The sequence below is a fragment of the Moschus berezovskii genome, chromosome 5 (assembly GCF_049115385.1).
Source record: "Moschus berezovskii isolate FMDL1 chromosome 5, NW_MosBer_1.0, whole genome shotgun sequence".
Classification (NCBI taxonomy): Eukaryota; Metazoa; Chordata; class Mammalia; order Artiodactyla; family Moschidae; genus Moschus; species Moschus berezovskii.
The window spans coordinates 76713471-76719535 of NC_142464.1; positions in this window are offsets into that span (position 1 = coordinate 76713471).

Below are 6065 nucleotides of genomic sequence, written 5' to 3' on the forward strand. Positions count from 1 at the left end.
TATTTTCTGAATTTCCAAAAATGTAGGTCAAGTGTCCAATAACCATCAATGAATGTCATAGTATCTATCCTATATCACAGTTATTGTAATGATGATATAAGCCATATTAAAGCACATGGAGAAATGTTTGTGTTAGAGTAATTCAAATATATATATTTAAATATATTTATTTATTTATATATAAAAGTGCTCTTTAAAATTGTGCAACCCAGTTGGATACAAATTATTTATGATAGGATAGCTCATAATGGCTAAGCATCTTGTAGAAGAAATCTGATGCCATGGTAAAGGTCTGGAAATACCACCTCCTAAACTGAGTCAAATTGTTGATTTCTTGTTTCATGGAATATGTGATTAATGTATCACCTTCCATTAATAAAACATTATATTCATTTTGCATTCAAATTCTATACCTATCTTAGATCACTTAGGAGCTTTATAATTGAGAAATTTTATCACTCACATCTTAATTTTTTCCAAAATATTTTACTGCTGGTATGTTAGTATTTTACGATTTTTATCACCACAAGGGGACTTCCATTCTAAACAGATTCCTTGTGTAAAAATGTAAATTTAAAGAAGAGATAAATTAAGGAATACTGACTTTATAAGTGAATTACTCAGAATTTTTAGAATATTATTCAAATGAGGTTTATTTCTATTCAGAAACAACTTCTCAGAAGTAAAAGGCATAATATAAAAAAGATGCCAAGGGAATTCCCTGGATGTTCACTGGTTAGGGCTCTGCACTTTCACTACCAAGATCTATGTTCAGTCCCTAGTAGGAGAACTAAGGTCCCACAAGCCATGCAGTGCAGACAAAAAAAAAAAAGACACCTATATTCTGTACAATCCTCTTTATCTACTCAATCACTAAAAATATCTTTAAATTCAGTAGTCAAGAGAAAAAACAGTGGTTACTTTTCAGATTAGATTTTTATATTAAATTATGTAAAGGAATGAACAGTTCACCTGTCCCTGCTGGGATGGTCATCCAGTACTATGGTGAAATCACTTTGCAACTATCTTAAAACCTCATAAATTTTAACATATTTTTTAAAGTGTTGCTCTGGTAAGTATGAATTTGTAACTGGAAGGGAATATAGACACTTTATGAGAAAACAGAAAAAATTTTTTAATCCATTCCCAGTTTGTGAGTTGAAGGAAAATTGATGGGAAAATGTAGGCACTCTATTTAAATTCATTGCTACCACCTATCAACTTATTTTCTCATTTGGGAAAGGAATTAATAAATTATCTAGAAAATTGGGAAATCGTTTGTGGGTTGGAAGGAAACAGTTATGCCATCATACCTCTGGCAAAGGAGTTTACCATATGACTAACTGCCTTGGGGGTTCTGTCTGTTGACAGAAAAGCAGAAAAAACAAAGGACAAAGGAAAGTCTCTTTAAATAATCCTTCCCACTAAGCAAAATAAATAGATCACTTGTTTCAGCAACAGAAGCAAACTGTTAACAATGGAGAAAAGCCACCTGCAAGTGCTTATGAACACAAAGTGCCCCAGAACCCAGAATTACTATTGTTTATAAGGGTTAGCAAACTTTTTCTGTAAAGGGTCAGACAGTAAATATTTTTAGCTTTGCAGGCTATATGGGGTCTGTCACAACTACTCAGCTCTTCCTGTAGCACAAAAGTGGCCACAGAGAATACATGAATGAATATGCAGAGCTATGTTTCAATAAAATTTTATTTATGGACACTGAAATGGAATTTTATTTAATTTTCATGTATCAAGGTGTATCATTCTCCTTATTTCGTCCCAGTCACTTAAAAATATAAAAACCATTCTTGGTTTGCAAGCCATGCAAAAAGAGGTATTGGGCCAGATCTGTCTATGGGCAGTGGTACTGACCTCTTGTCTAACATAACCCTAATTCATTTTTAAAAATTTTGAGGGGGGTTGACTACCTAGTATGTGGATTTCCCAAGTGGCTCAGTGGTTAACAGTCTGCCTGCCAAAGGAGATTACTGGGTGACTCAGGTTCAATCCCTGGGTTGGGAAGATGCCCGGGAGAAGGAAATGGCAACCCACTCCAGTATTCTTGCCTGGGAAATCCCATGGACAGAGGAACCTAGCAGGTTACAGTCCATGGGGTCACAAAGAGTTGGACAAGACTTAGTGATGAAACAGCAGCAGCAGCAATAACCTAGTACGTGTTTGGTACTATGCTAGGCCTGGTGACTATAACGGCTGACAAGATAGGCATAATCCCTGTCCTCATGGGGCTTATGATATAATAACCACACAAAGATATACTTAGAAACTGTACTTAGTGGTTATGAAAGAAAAGTATAGGGTGCTCTAAACTGTGACTTGTAATCTGGACTAGGAGGTCAGAGAAGACTTCATTTTCGACAAGGACTGGAAAATTAGTATGAACTGACATAATGAAGTGCAGCGGGGTGGGGGTGGGGGGAGAAGGAAAATATTTCAAGCAGAAGGCACAGCATGTAAGGAACCTTAATGGCACTGAAAAATCTGTCTGCCTGGAAAATACAAAATGAAAGGAATTAAGTTGGAGAAATAGAAGTTAAACAATGAGTTAATAAGGAGTTAAATTTGAGAAATAGGTAAAAGAAAAAGCATTCAGGGCCTAGTAAGTCTTTCTTCAAAGTCCTAGAAAACCTTCAAAGCTTTAAGTCAAAGCCATAACATGGTCAGATTTTCATTTTTCAAAGATCACTCATTACAGTGTGGACAAAATTAATGAGGGGAAACACAATGACTGCAATAGTCAAAGGTTTCTAGACCCTAGACTCCATACCCTAGAGTCAGAGATGAGTATTTTACTTAGTAAAGTAGTAATAGACAGTATGTTCTTAATACTTTACATAGGTCCCCTACATACAAACCTTCAAGTTGCAAACTTTCAAACATGCGAACATGTGTTTACATGTCCAATCATATAAGTAGTTCAAGTTTCTGGCATACATTGTCACATGTGAGCATCCTCTACAACTGGTTGTGCTTTTGTGTACTTTACAGTCCTGTAAAAAATAAAGTATTACAGTATCTTTATTTCAAGCTAAACCTGTAAGAGGACGACATCATTGAATTCCTTACTGTGGAACACAAGGAGCTTATTAATGAAGATATGTTGGAGTTGGAGGCCCAGAGAAAGGATGAAGAGAAACAAGAGGAAGAAGAAGTAACTGAAGAACTGAAGAGATTTATGATGTGGAAAATGGCGAGGGGAACTTCTTTATTTGAGGACCCGTTAGAACTGGACATGGAACAACAGACTGGTTCCAAATAGGAAAAGGAGTACGTCAAGGTTGTATATTGTCACCCTGCTTATTTAACTTATATGCAGAGTACATCATGAGGAACGCTGGGCTGGAAGAAGCACAAGCTGGAATCAAGATTGCCGGGAGAAATATCTATAACCTCAGATATGCAGATGACACTACCCTTATGGCAGAAAGTGAAGAGGAACTAAAAAGCCTCTTGAGGAAAGTGAAAGAGGAGAGTGAAAAAGTTGGCTTGAAGCTCAACATTCAGAAAACTAAGATCATGGCATCTGGTCCCATCACCTCATGGGAAACAGATGGAGAAACAATGGAAACAGTGAGAGACTTTTATTTTCTTGGTCTCCAAAATCACGGCAGATGGTGATTGCAGCCATGAAATTAAAAGACGCTTACTCCTTGGAAGGAAAGTTATGACCAACCTAGACAGCATATTAAAAAGCAGAGACATTACTTTGCCAACCAAGGTCCGTCTAGTCAAGGCTATGGTTTTTCCAGTGGATGTGAGAGTTGGACTGTGAAGAAAGCTAATCGCCGAAGAATTGATGCTTTTGAACTGTGGTGTTGGAGAAGACTCTTGAGAGTCCCTTGTACTGCAAGGAGATCCAACCAGTCCATTCTAGACGAGATCAGTCCTGGGTGTTCATTGGAAGGACTGATGCTAAAGCCGAAACTCCAATACTTTGGCCATCTGATGCGACGAGTTGACTCACTGGAAAAGACTCCAGTGATGGGAGGGATTGGGGGCAAGAGGAGAAGGGGACGACAGAGGATGAGATGGCTGGATGGCATCACCGACTCGAGGGAGGTGAATTTGAGTGAACTCCGGGAGTTGGTGATGGACAGCGAGGCCTGGCATGCTGTGATTCATGGGGTCACAAAGAGTCGGACATGACTGAGCGATTGAGCTGAACTGAACTGAACTGAATGTAGAACGGTACACCAAAGTTGCAGTAGCTGTTCAGAATGAAGGCCAGTGCTACCATGTCATCTCTGATGAGAAAAAAAGAGCTACTATGCACACATCACTCAATGATCTTCATAAAATAGTAGTTAGAATTGAATCCAGCAAGTAACCAGAGCCTGTGCCATCCATGTCATGCATGAGTGAAATTGTAGCTTGCTCACTGTCTCCTATTACTGACAAAACTTCAGCTCTACTATCTCCCACCTCTCCCTCCTCCAGTCAGTACTCTTCTTGCTTATTCACTCAGTGCCAGCCCCTGTGTGTCAGCTGTTGTACTGCACTACTGTACTTTTCAAGGTACTGTACTGTAAGATTTTAAATGTTTTTCTTATTTTTTGTGCTTGTGTTCTATGTAATATTTGTGTGAAAAGTACTCTAAACCTAAAAAAAAAAAATCTTCATGACCCAGATAATCACAATGGTGTGATCACTCACCTAGAGCCAGACATCGTGGAATAGGAAGTCAAGTGGGCCTTACGAAGCATCACTACGAACAAAGCTAGTGGAGGTGATGGAATTCTAGTTGAGCTATTTCAAATCCTAAAAGATGATGCTGTGAAAGTGCTGCACTCAATATGCCAGCAAATTTGGAAAACTCAGCAGTGGCCATGGGACGGGGAAAGGTCAGTTTTCATTCCAATTCCAAAGAAAGACAATGTCAAAGAATGCTCAAACTACCACACAATTGCACTCATCTCACGCGCTAGCAAAGTAATGCTCAAAATTCTCCAAGCCAGGCTTCAGCAATATGTGAACCATGAACTTCCAGATGTTCAAGTTGGTTTTAGAAAAGGCAGAGGAACCAGAGATCAAATTGTCAACATCCACTGGATCATCGAAAAAGCAAGAGAGTTCCAGAAAAACATCTATTTCTGCTTCCTTGACTATGCCAAAGCCTTTGAGTGTGTGGATCACAATAAACTGTGGAAAATTCTGAAAGAGATGGGAATACCAGACCACCTGACCTGCCTCTTGAGAAACCTGTATGCAGGTCAAGGAGTAACACTTAGAACTGGACATGGAACAACAGACTGGTTCCAAATAGGAAAAGGAAGATGTCAAGGCTGTATATTGTCACCCTACTTATTTAACTTATATGCAGAGTACATCATGAGAAATGCTGGGCTGGATGAAGCACAAGCTGGAATCAAGATTGCCGGGAAAAATGTCAATAACCTCATTATGCAGATGATACCACCCTTATGGCAGAAAGTGAAGAAGAACTAAAGAGCCTTTTGATGAAAGTGAAAGGGGAGAGTGAAAAAGTTGTCCTAAAGCTCAACATTCAGAAAACTAAGATCATGGCATCCGGTCCCATCACTTCATGACAAATAGATGGGGAAACAGTGGCTGACTTTATTTTGGGGGGCTCTAAAATCACTGCAGATGGTGACTGCAGCCATGAAATTAAAAGACACTTACTTCTTGGAAGGAAAGTTATGACCAACCTAGACAGCATATTAGAAAGCAGAGACATTACTTTGCCAACAAAGGTCAGCTTAGTCAAGGCTATGGTTTTCCCAGTAGTCATGTATGGATGTGAAAGTTGAACTGTAAAGAAAGCTGAGCACTGAAGAATTGATGCTTTTGAACTGTGGTGTTGGAGAAGACTCTTGAGAGTCTCTTGGACTACAAGGAGATCCAACCAGTCCATCCTAAAGGAGATCAGTCCTGGGTGTTCATTGGAAAGATTGATGTTGAAGATGAAACTCCAATACTTTGGCCACCTGATGAGAAGAGCTGATTCGTTTGAAAAAACCCTGATGCTGGGAAAGATTGAAGGCAGGAGGAGAAGTGGACAACAGAGGATGAGATGGTTAGATGGCATC